Source organism: Phyllobates terribilis, unplaced genomic scaffold, assembly GCF_046119375.1.
Source record: "Phyllobates terribilis strain yellow unplaced genomic scaffold, ASM4611937v1 Scaffold_103__1_contigs__length_5881359, whole genome shotgun sequence".
Classification (NCBI taxonomy): Eukaryota; Metazoa; Chordata; class Amphibia; order Anura; family Dendrobatidae; genus Phyllobates; species Phyllobates terribilis.
This window is the reverse complement of record NW_027362863.1, coordinates 5,177,367-5,189,032: the sequence shown is the minus strand read 5'-3', so window position 1 is coordinate 5,189,032 and position 11,666 is coordinate 5,177,367.

Here is an 11,666-nt window from a genome sequence, read left to right as displayed (position 1 = left end):
GTCCGGAGCCAAGGCAAGGGCAGGCCAGAGCCAGAGAGAGAGTCGGCCGAGCGAGAGCAAGAGCAGGCCGGAGCCTAGGCAAAGGCAGGCCAGAACCAAAGCGAGAGCAGGCCGGAGTCAAGACGAGGGCAGGCCAGAGCCAGAACAAGAGCAGGCTGGAGCCAAGGCGAGGGCTGGCCGAAGCCAGAGCAAGGGCAGGCTGGAGCCAGAGTGAGAGCAGGCCGGAGCCAGGGCAAGAGCATGCCGGAGCCAGGGCGAGGGCAGGCTGGAGCCAGAGGGAGGGCAGGCCGGATCCAGGGCGAGAGCTCCGGCATGCTAAGGCGAGGGCAGGCCAGAGCCAAGGCGAGGGCCGGACAGAGCTAGAGCCAGAGCAGGCCGGAGCCTGGGCAAGGGCAGACCAGAGTCAGAGCGAGAGCTGGCCGGAGCCAAGGCGAGGGCAGGCCAGAGCGAGATCAGGCTGGAGCCAGGGCAAGAGCAGGCCGGAGCCAAGGCGACGGCAGGCCAGAGACAGAACGAGAGCAGGCCAGTGCCAGAGCGAGATCAGGCCAGTGCCAGAGCGAGAGCAGTCCGGAGCCAAGGCAAGGGCAGGCCAGAGCCAGAGAGAGAATAGGCTTGAGCGAGAGCAGGCCGGAGCCAAGGCGAAGGCGGGGCAGAACCAAAGCGTGAGCAGGCCGGAGTCAAGACGAGGGTAGGCCAGAGCAAGAAAGAGCAGGCTGGAGCCAAGGCGAGGGCTGGCCGGAGCCCGAACAGGAGCTGGCCGGAGCCAGAGCAAGGGCAGGCCGGAGCAGGGCGAGGGCAGGCTGAAGCCAGAGCGAGAGCAGGCCGGAGCCAGGGCGAGAGCAGGCCGGAGCTAAGGAGAGGGCAGGCCAGAGCAAGAGCACGCCGGAGCCAGGACGAGGGCAAGCCGGAGCCAGGTCGAGAGCAGGCCATAGCCAAGGCGAGTGCAGGACAGAGCTAAAGCCAGAGCAGGCCGGAGCCTGGGCGAGGGCAGACCAGAGTCAGAGTGAGGGCAGGCCGGAGCCAGGGCGAGGAAAGCGAAAGCAGGCTGGAGCCAAGGCGAGGGCAGGCTAGAGCGAGATCAGGCCGGAGCCAGGGCAAGGGCAGGCCAGAGAGAGCGAAAGTAGGCCAGAGCCAAGGCTAGGGCAGGCGAGAGCCAGAGTGAGAAGTCCGGAGCCAAGGCGAGGACAGGCCAGCGCGAGAGCAGGCCGGAGCCAGGGCGAGAGCAGGCCGGAGCCAGGGCGAGGGCAGGCTGGAGCCAGAGGGAGGGCAGGCCGGAGCCAGTTAGAGGGCAGGCCGGAGCCAGGGCGAGAGCATGCCGGAGCCAAGGCGAGGGCAGGACAGAGCTAGAGCCAGAGCAGGCTGGAGCCTAGGCGAGGGCAGACCAGAGCGAGATCAGGCCGGAGCCACGGCAAGAGCAGGCTGGAGCCAAGGCGACGGCAGGCCAGAGCGAGAGCAGGCCGGAGCCAGGGCGAGAGCGGGTCGGAGCCTATGCGAGGACAGGCCAGAGCCAGAGCGAGAGCAGGCCGGAGCCAAGGCGAAGGCAGGCCAGAACCAGAGCGAGAGCATGCTGGAGTCAAGAAGAGAGCAGGCCAGAGTCAGAGAAGGCCGGAGCCAAGGCAAGGGCAGGCCAGAGCGAGAGCAAGCCAGAGCGAGCGAGGGCAGGCCAGAACCAGAGCAAGAGCATGCCGAAGTCAAGATGAGGGCAGGCCAGAGCCAGAGTAAAAGCAGGCCGGAGCCAGGGCGAGGGCAGGCCAGAGCCAGGGCGAGCCAGAGCCAAGGGGAGGCCGGAGCCAGGGCGAGGGCAGGCCGGAGCCAGAGCAAGAGCAAGCCAGAGCCAAGGCGAGAGCAGGCCGGAGCTAAGGCAAGGGCAGTCCAGGGCGAGAGCAGGCCGGAGCCAAGGCGAGGGCAGGCCGGAGCCAGGGCGAGGAAAGCGAGAGCAGGCCGGAGCCTGGGCGAGGGCAGGCCAGAGCCAGGGCGAGCCAGGGCGAGGGCAGGCCGGAGCCAGAGCAAGAGCAAGCCAGAGCCAAGGCGAGAGCAGGCCGGAGCTAAGGCAAGGGCAGTCCAGAGCGAGAGCAAGCCGGAGACAAGGTGAGGGCAGGCCAGAGCCAGAACGAGAGCAGGTCAGTTCCAGATCGAGAGCAGGCCAGTGCAAGACCGAGAGAATGCCGGAGTCAGGGCGAGAGCAGGCCAGAGCGAGAGCAGACCGGAGCCAGGCCGAGGGCAGGCCGGATCCAGGGCGAGAGCTCCGGCATGCTAAGGCGAGGGCAGGCCGGAGCCAAGGCGAGGGCAGGACAGAGCTAGAGCCAGAGCAGGCCGGAGCCTGGGTGAGGGCAGACCAGAGTCAGAGCGAGATCAGGCCGGAGCCAGGGGAAGAGCAGGCCGGAGCCAAGGCGACGGCAGGCCAGAGCCAGAACGAGAGCAGGCCAGTGCCAAGGCGAGAGCAGGCCGGAGCTAAGGCAAGGGCAGTCCAGGGCGAGAGCAGGCCGGAGCCAAGGCGAGGGCAGGCCGGAGCCAGGGCGAGGAAAGCGAGAGCAGGCCGGAGCCAGGGCGAGGGCAGGCCAGAGCCAGGGCGAGCCAGAGCCAAGGGGAGGCCGGAGCCAGGGCGAGGGCAGGCCGGAGCCAGAGCAAGAGCAAGCCAGAGCCAAGGCGAGAGCAGGCCGGAGCTAAGGCAAGGGCAGTCCAGAGCGAGAGCAAGCCGGAGACAAGGTGAGGGCAGGCCAGAGCCAGAACGAGAGCAGGTCAGTTCCAGATCGAGAGCAGGCCAGTGCAAGACCGAGAGAATGCCGGAGTCAGGGCGAGAGCAGGCCAGAGCGAGAGCAGACCGGAGCCAGGCCGAGGGCAGGCCGGATCCAGGGCGAGAGCTCCGGCATGCTAAGGCGAGGGCAGGCCGGAGCCAAGGCGAGGGCAGGACAGAGCTAGAGCCAGAGCAGGCCGGAACCTGGGTGAGGGCAGACCAGAGTCAGAGCGAGATCAGGCCGGAGCCAGGGGAAGAGCAGGCCGGAGCCAAGGCGACGGCAGGCCAGAGCCAGAACGAGAGCAGGCCAGTGCCAGAGCGAGATCAGGCCAGTGCCAAAGGGAGAGCAGTCCGGAGCCAAGGCAAGGGCAGGCCAGAGCCATAGAGAGAATAGGCTTGAGCGAGAGCAGGCCGGAGCCAAGGCGAAGGCAGGGCAGAACCAAAGAGAGAGCAGGCCGGAGTCAAGACGAGGGCAGGCCAGAACCAGAGCAAGAAAGAGCAAGCTGGAGCCAAGGCGAGGGCTGGCCGGAGCCCGAACAGGAGCTGGCCGGAGCCAGAGCAAGGGCAGGCCGGAGCAGGGCGAGGGCAGGCCGGAGCCAAGGAGAGGGCAGGCCAGAGCCAGAGCAAGAGCATGCCGGAGGCAGGACGAGGGCAAGCCGGAGCCAGGTCGAGAGCAGGCCATAGCCAAGGCGAGTGCAGGACAGAGCTAAAGCCAGAGCAAGCCGGAGCCTGGGCGAGGGCAGACCAGAGTCAGAGCGAGGGCAGGCCGGAGCCAGGGCGAGGAAAGCGAGAGCAGGCTGGAGCCAAGGCGAGGGCAGGCTAGAGTGAGATCAGGCCGGAGCCAGGGCAAGGGCAGGCCAGAGAGAGCGAAAGTAGGCCAGAGCCAAGGCTAGGGCAGGCGAGAGCCAGAGTGAGAGAAGTCCGGAGCCAAGGCGAGGACAGGCCAGAGCGAGAGCAAGCCGGAGACAAGGTGAGGGCAGGCCAGAGCCAGAACGAGAGCAGGTCAGTTCCAGATCGAGAGCAGGCCAGTGCAAGACCGAGAGAATGCCGGAGTCAGGGCGAGAGCAGGCCAGAGCGAGAGCAGGCCGGAGCCAGGCCGAGGGCAGGCCGGATCCAGGGCGAGAGCTCCGGCATGCTAAGGCGAGGGCAGGCCGGAGCCAAGGCGAGGGCAGGACAGAGCTAGAGCCAGAGCAGGCCGGAGCCTGGGTGAGGGCAGACCAGAGTCAGAGCGAGATCAGGCCGGAGCCAGGGGAAGAGCAGGCCGGAGCCAAGGCGACGGCAGGCCAGAGCCAGAACGAGAGCAGGCCAGTGCCAGAGCGAGATCAGGCCAGTGCCAAAGGGAGAGCAGTCCGGAGCCAAGGCAAGGGCAGGCCAGAGCCATAGAGAGAATAGGCTTGAGCGAGAGCAGGCCGGAGCCAAGGCGAAGGCAGGGCAGAACCAAAGAGAGCGCAGGCCGGAGTCAAGACGAGGGCAGGCCAGAACCAGAGCAAGAAAGAGCAAGCTGGAGCCAAGGCGAGGGCTGGCCGGAGCCCGAACAGGAGCTGGCCGGAGCCAGAGCAAGGGCAGGCCGGAGCAGGGCGTTGCAGGCCGGCGCCAAGGAGAGGGCAGGCCAGAGCCAGAGCAAGAGCATGCCGGAGGCAGGACGAGGGCAAGCCGGAGCCAGGTCGAGAGCAGGCCATAGCCAAGGCGAGTGCAGGACAGAGCTAAAGCCAGAGCAAGCCGGAGCCTGGGCGAGGGCAGACCAGAGTCAGAGCGAGGGCAGGCCGGAGCCAGGGCGAGGAAAGCGAGAGCAGGCTGGAGCCAAGGCGAGGGCAGGCTAGAGTGAGATCAGGCCGGAGCCAGGGCAAGGGCAGGCCAGAGAGAGCGAAAGTAGGCCAGAGCCAAGGCTAGGGCAGGCGAGAGCCAGAGTGAGAGAAGTCCGGAGCCAAGGCGAGGACAGGCCAGAGCGAGAGCAGGCCGGAGCCAAGACAAGAGCAGGCCGGAGCCAGGGCGAGGGCAGGCTGGAGCCAGAGGGAGGGCAGGCCGGAGCCAGTTAGAGGGCAGGCCGGAGCCAGGGCGAGAGCATGCCGGAGCTAAGGCGAGCGCAGGCCGGAGCCAAGGCGAGGGCAGGACAGAGCTAGAGCCAGAGCAGGCCGGAGCCTAGGCGAGGGCAGACCAGAGTCAGAGCGAGAGCAGGCCGGAGCCAAGGCGAGGGCAGGCCAGAGCGAGAACAGGCCGGAGCTAGGGCAAGAGCTGGCCGGAGCCAAGGCGACGGCAGGCCAGAGCGAGAGCAGGCCGGAGCCAGGGCGAGAGCGAGTCGGAGCCTATGCGAGGACAGGACAGGCCAGAGCGAGAGCAGGCCGGAGCCAAGGCGAAGGCAGGCCAGAACCAGAGCGAGAGCATGCCGGAGTCAAGAAGAGGGCAGGCCGGAGCCAAGGCAAGGGCAGGCCAGAGCGAGAGCAAGCCAGAGCCAGTGCGAGCGAGAGCAGTCCGGAGCCAAGGCGAGGGCAGGCCAGAACCAGAGCGAGAGCATGCCGAAGTCAAGAAGAGGGCAGGCCAGAGTCAGAGTAAAAGCAGGCCGGAGCCAGGGCGAGGGCAGGCCAGAGCCAGGGCGAGGGCAGGCCAGAGCCAGGGCGAGGGCGGGCCGGAGCCAAGGCGAGGGCTGGCCAGAGTCAGAGCAAGGGGAGGCCAGAGCCAGGGCGAGGGCAGGCCGGAGCCAGAGCAAGAGCAAGCCAGAGCCAAGGCGAGAGCAGGCCGGAGCTAAGGCAAGGGCAGTCCAGGGCGAGAGCAGGCCGGAGTCAGAGCGAGAGGAGGGCAGGCCAGAGCCAGAGGAAGAGCAGGCCGGAGCCAAGGCGAGGGCAGGCCGGAGCCAGGGCGAGGAAAGCGAGAGCAGGCCGGAGCCTGGGCGAGGGTAGACCAGAGTCAAAGCGAGAGCAGGCTGGAGCCAAGGCGAGGGCAGGCCAGAGCGAGGGCAGGCCGGAGCAAGGGCAGGCCAGAGAGAGTGAAAGTAGGCCAGAGCCAAGGCTAGGGTAGGCGAGAGCCAGAGCGAGAGAAGTCCGGAGCCAAGGCCAGGACAGGCCAGAGCGAGAGCAAGCCGGAGACAAGGTGAGGGCAGGCCAGAGCCAGAACGAGAGCAGGTCAGTTCCAGATCGAGAGCAGGCCAGTGCAAGAGCGAGAGAATGCCGGAGTCAGGACGAGAGCAGGCCAGAGCGAGAGCAGGCCGGAGCCAGGCCGAGGGCAGGCCGGATCCAGGGCGAGAGCTCCGGTATGCTAAGGCGAGGGCAGGCCTGAGCCAAGGCGAGGGCAGGACAGAGCTAGAGCCAGAGCAGGCCGGAGCCTGGGTGAGGGCAGACCAGAGTCAGAGCGAGAGCCGGCCGGAGCCAAGGCGAGGGCAGGCCAGAGCGAGATCAGGCCGGAGCCAGGGCAAGAGCAGGCCGGAGCCAAGGCGACGGCAGGCCAGAGCCAGAACGAGAGCAGGCCAGTGCCAGAGCGAGATCAGGCCAGTGCCAGAGCGAGAGCAGTCCGGAGCCAAGGCAAGGGCAGGCCAGAGCCAGAGAGAGAATAGGCTTGAGCGAGAGCAGGCCGGAGCCAAGGCGAAGGCAGGGCAGAACCAAAGCGAGAGCAGGCCGGAGTCAAGACGAGGGCAGGCCAGAGCAAGAAAGAGCAGGCTGGAGCCAAGGCGAGGGCTGGCCGGAGCCCGAACAGGAGCTGGCCGGAGCCAGAGCAAGGGCAGGCCGGAGCAGGGCGAGGGCAGGCTGAAGCCAGAGCGAGAGCAGGCCGGAGCCAGGGCGAGAGCAGGCCGGAGCCAAGGAGAGGGCAGGCCAGAGCAAGAGCAAGCCGGAGCCAAGTCGAGAGCAGGCCATAGCCAAGGCGAGTGCAGGACAGAGCTAAAGCCAGAGCAGGCCGGAGCCTGGGCAAGGGCAGACCAGAGTCAGAGCGAGGGCAGGCCGGAGCCAGGGCGAGGAAAGCGAGAGCAGGCTGGAGCCAAGGCGAGGGCAGGCTAGAGCGAGATCAGGCCGGAGCCAGGGCAAGGGCAGGCCAGAGAGAGCGAAAGTAGGCTAGAGCCAAGGCGAGGACAGGCCAGAGCGAGAGCAGGCCGGAGCCAAGGCAAGAGCAGGCCGGAGCCAGGGCGAGGGCAGGCTGGAGACAGAGGGAGGGCAGGCCCGAGCCAGTTAGAGGGCAGGCCGGAGCCAGGGCGAGAGCATGCCGGAGCTAAGGCGAGCGCAGGCCGGAGCCAAGGCGAGGGCAGGACAGAGCTAGAGCCAGAGCAGGCCGGAGCCTAGGCGAGGGCAGACCAGAGTCAGAGCGAGAGCAGGCCGGAGCCAAGGCGAGGGCAGGCCAGAGCGAGAACAGGCCGGAGCCAGGGCAAGAGCAGGCCGGAGCCAAGGCGACGGCAGGCCAGAGCGAGAGCAGGCCGGAGCCAGGGCGAGAGCGGGTCGGAGCCTATGCGAGGACAGGACAGGCCAGAGCGAGAGCAGGCCGGAGCCAAGGCGAAGGCAGGCCAGAACCAGAGCGAGAGCATGCCGGAGTCAAGAAGAGGGCAGGCCAGAGCCAGAGTCAGAGAAGGCCGGAGCCAAGGCAAGGGCAGGCCAGAGCGAGAGCAAGCCAGAGCCAGAGCGAGCGAGAGCAGTCCAGAGCCAAGGCGAGGGCAGGCCAGAACCAGAGCGAGAGCATGCCGAAGTCAAGATGAGGGCAGGCCAGAGCCAGAGTAAAAGCAGGCCGGAGCCAGGGCGAGGGCAGGCCAGAACCAGAGCGAGAGCATGCCGAAGTCAAGATGAGGGCAGGCCAGAGCCAGAGTAAAAGCAGGCCGGAGCCAGGGCGAGGGCAGGCCAGAGCCAGGGCGAGGGCGGGCCGGAGCCAAGGCGAGGGCTGGCCAGAGTCAGAGCAATGGGAGGCCGGAACCAGGGCGAGGGCAGGCCGGAGCAAGAGCAAGCCAGAGCCAAGGCGAGAGCAGGCCGGAGCTAAGGCAAGGGCAGTCCAGGGCGAGAGCAGGCCGGAGTCAGAGTGAGAGCAGGCCGGAGCCTGGGCGAGGGTAGACCAGAGTCAAAGCGAGAGCAGGCTGGAGCCAAGGCGAGGGCAGGCCAGAGCGAGATCAGGCCGGAGCCAGGGCAAGGGCAGGCCAGAGAGAGTGAAAGGAGGCCAGAGCCAAGGCTAGGGCAGGCGAGAGCCAGAGCGAGAGAAGTCCGGAGCCAAGGCGAGGACAGGCCAGAGCCAGAGCGAGAGCAAGCCGGAGACAAGGTGAGGGCAGGCCAGAGCCAGAACGAGAGCAGGTCAGTTCCAGATCGAGAGCTGGCCAGTGCAAGGGCGAGAGAATGCCGGAGTTAGGGCGAGAGCAGGCCGGAGAAAGGGCGAGGGCAAGCCGGAGCCAGGGCAAGAGCAGGCCGTAGCCAAGGCGAGGGCAGGACAGAGCTAGAGCCATAGCAGGCCGGAGCCTGGGCGAGGGCAGACCAGAGTCAGAGCGAGAGCAGGCCGGAGCCAAGGCGAGGGCAATCCGGAGCCAGGGCGAGGGCAGACCAGAGTCAAAGCGAGGGCAGGCCAGAGCGCGATCAGGCCGGAGCCAGGGTAAGGGCAGGCCAGAGAGAGCGAAAGTAGGCCAGAGCCAAGGCTAGGGCAGGCGAGAGCCAGAGCGAGAGAAGTCTGGAGCCAAGGCGAGGACAGGCCAGAGCGAGGGCAGGCCAGAGCGAGAGCAGGTCAGTTCCCGATCGAGAGCAGGCCTGTGCAACAGCGAGAGAATGCCGGAGTCAGGACGAGGGCAGGCCAGAGCGAGAACAGGCCGGAGAAAGGGCGAGGGCAGGCCGGAGCCAAGGCGAGGGCAGGCCGGAGGCAGAGTGAGAGCAGGCCGGAGCTAGGGCGAGGGCAGGCCGGACGGAGCCAGAGCGACAGCAGGCCAGAGCCAAGGCGAGGGCAGCCCAGAAGCAGAGCCAGGGCGGGCCAGAGCCAGAGCAGGCCGGAGCCAAGGCGAGGGCAGGCCAGAGCGAGAGCAAGAGCAGGTCGGAGCCAAGGCGAGGGCAGGCAAGAGCGAGAGCAGGCCGGAGCCAAGGCGAGGGCGGGCCAGAGGAAGAGCAGGCCAGAGCGAGAGCAGTCTGGAGCCAGGGCAGGCCAGAGCCAGAGCTAGAGCAGGCTTGAGCCAGCCAGAGCGAGGGCATGCCGGAGCCAAGGCGAAGGCAGGCCAGAACCAGAGCGAGAGCAGTCCGGAGTCAAGACGAGGGCAGGCCAGAGCAAGAGCAGGCCGGAGCCAGGACGAGGGCAGGCCAGAGCCAGAGCAAGAGAAGGCCGGAGCCAGGGCGAGAGCAGGCCGGAGCCAAGGCGAAGGCTGGCCGTAGCCAGAGCAAGGGCAGGCCGGAGCCACAGCGAGGGCAGGCTGGAGCCAGAGCGAGAGCAGGCCGGAGCCAAAGCGAGGGCAGGCCAGAGCAAGAGCAGGCTGGAGCCAGGGCGAGAGCAGGCCGGAGCCAAGGCGAGGGCAGGCCAGAGCCAGATCCAGAGCAGGACGGAGCCAGGGTGAGGGCAGGCCAGAGTCAGAGTGAGAGCGGGCCGGTGCCAAGACGAGGGCAGGTGCGAGCCAGAGCAAGAGAAGGCCGGAGCCAAGGCAAGGGTAGGCTGGAACAAGGGCTAGCGTAGGCCTGAGACAGGGCGAGGCTAGAGCCAGAGCGAGAGTAGGCCACAGCCTGAGTGAGAGTATGCCGGAGCCAGGACGAGGGCAGGCCAGAGCCAGAGAGAGAGCAGGCCGCAGCCAGGGCGAGGGCGGGCCAGAGCCAAAGCGAGAGCAGGCCGGAGCCAGGGTGAGAGCAGGCCGGAGCTAAGGCGAGGGCAGGCCAGAGCCAGAGCGATGGCAGGCCGGAGCCAGAGCGATGGCAGGCCGGAGCCAGGGCAAGGGCAGTCCGAAACTAGAGCGAGAGCAGGCCGGAGCCAAGGTGAGAGAAGGCCGGAGCCAAGGCGAGGGCAGACCAGAGCCAGTGTAAGAGCAGGTCGGAGCCAAGGCGAGGGCAGGCCAGAGCGAGAGCAGGCCGGAGCCAGGGCAAGGGCAGTCCGGAACTAGAGCGAGAGCTGGCTGGAGCCAAGGCGAGGGCAGAGCCAGGGCAGGCCAGAGCCAGAGCAGGCCAGAGCCAAGGCGAGGGCAGGCCAGAACCAGTGTAAGACCAGCTCGGAGCCAAGGTGAGGGCAGGCCAGAGCGAGAGCAGGCCAGAGCCAAGGCGAGGGGAGGCCAGAGCGATAGCAGGCCAGAGCGAGAGCAGTCCGGAGCCAAGGCAAGGGCAGGCCTGAGCCAGAACGAGAGCAGGCCTGAGCCAGAGCAAGAGCAGGCCGGAGCCAAGGCGAAGGCAGGCCTGAACAAGAGCGAGAGCAACCCAGAGTCAAGACAAAGGCTGGCCTGAGCCAGAGGAAGAGCAGGCCGGAGCCAAGGCTTCGGCAGTCGAGAGCCAGAGAGAGAGCAGGCCGGAGACAGAGAGAGGGCAGACCAGAGCGAGAGCAGGTCGGAGCCAGGGCGAGAGCAGGCCGGAGCGAATGAGAGGGCCGGCCGGAGCTAGAGCAAGGGCTGGCCCGAGCCAGAGAGAGAGCACGCCGGAGGCAGAGAGAGAGCAGACCTGAGCCAGAGCGAGAGCAGGCCTGAGCCACGGCAAGAGCAGTCCGGAGGCAAGGCGAGGGTAGACCAGAACGAGAGCAGGCCTGAGCAAGGACGAGGGCAGGCCGGAGCCAGTGCGAAGGCAGGCCAGAGCCAGAGAGAGAGCAGGCCGGAGCCAAGGCATGGGCAGGCCAGAGCCAGAGAGAGAGCAGGCCGGAGCCAGGGCGAGAGCAGGTCGGAGTCAAGGCTAGAGCAGGCCGGAGCCAATGCAAGGGCTGGCTGGAGCTAGGGCGAGGGCAGGCCGGAGCCAGAGCAAGGGCAGGCAGGAGTCAGGATGAGGGCAGGCCGGAGCCAGAGCGAGAGCAGGCTGGAGCCAAGGCGAGAGCAGGCCGGAGCCAAGGTGAGGGTTGGACAGAGCCAGAGCAGGCCGGAGCAAGGATGAGGGCAGGCAGTAGCCATGGCGAGGGCAGGCCAGAGTCAGAGCGAGAGCAGGCCGGAGCTAAGGCAAGGGCAGGCCAGTGCCAGAGAGAGAGGAGGTCGGAGCCAGGGCTAGGGAAGGCCAGAGCGAGAGCAGGTCGGAGCCAAAGCGAGAGCAGGCCGGAGCCAAGGCGAGGGTAGGCCAGAGCCAGAGTGAAAACAGGCCGGAGCCAGGACGAGGGCAGGCCAGAGCGAGAGTAGGCCAGAGCCAGAGAGAGAGCAGGGAGGAGCCTTGGCGAGGGCTGGCTGGAAACAGAGCGAGAACAGGTCGGAGCCAGGACGAGAGCGGGCCGGAGCCAAGGCGAGGGCAGGCTGGAGCCAGAGCGATGGCAGGCCGGAGCCAGGGCGAGGGCAGTCCGGAGCTAGAGCGAGAGCAGGCCGGAGCCAGGGCGAGAGCAGGCCAGAGCGAGAGCAGGCCGGAGCCAGGGCGAGAGCACGCCAGAGCGACCGAGAGCAGTTCGGAGCCAAGGCAAAGGTAGGCCAGAGCGAGAGTTGGCCTGAACCAGAGCGAGAGCAGGCCGGAGCCAAGGCGAAGACAGGCCAGAACCAGAGCGAGAGCTTGCCGAAGTAAAGACGAGGGCAGGCCAGAGCCAGAGCAAGAGCAGGCCGGAGCCAGGGCGAGGGCAGGCCAGATCCAGGGCGAGAGCAGGCCGGAGCCAAGACGAGGGCTGGCCAGAGCCAGGGCGAGGGCAGGCCGGAGCCTGGGCGAGGGCAGGCCGGAGCCAGAGCAAGAGCAAGCCTGAGCCAAGGCGAGAGCAGGCCGGAGCCAAGGCGAGGGCAGTCCAGAGCCAGATCCAGAGCAGGCCAGAGCCAGGGCGAGAGCAGGCCGTAGCCATGGAGAAGGCAGGCCAGAGCCAGATCCAGAGCAGGCCAGAGCCAGGGCGAGGGCAGGCCAGAGTCAGAGCGAGAGCAGGACGG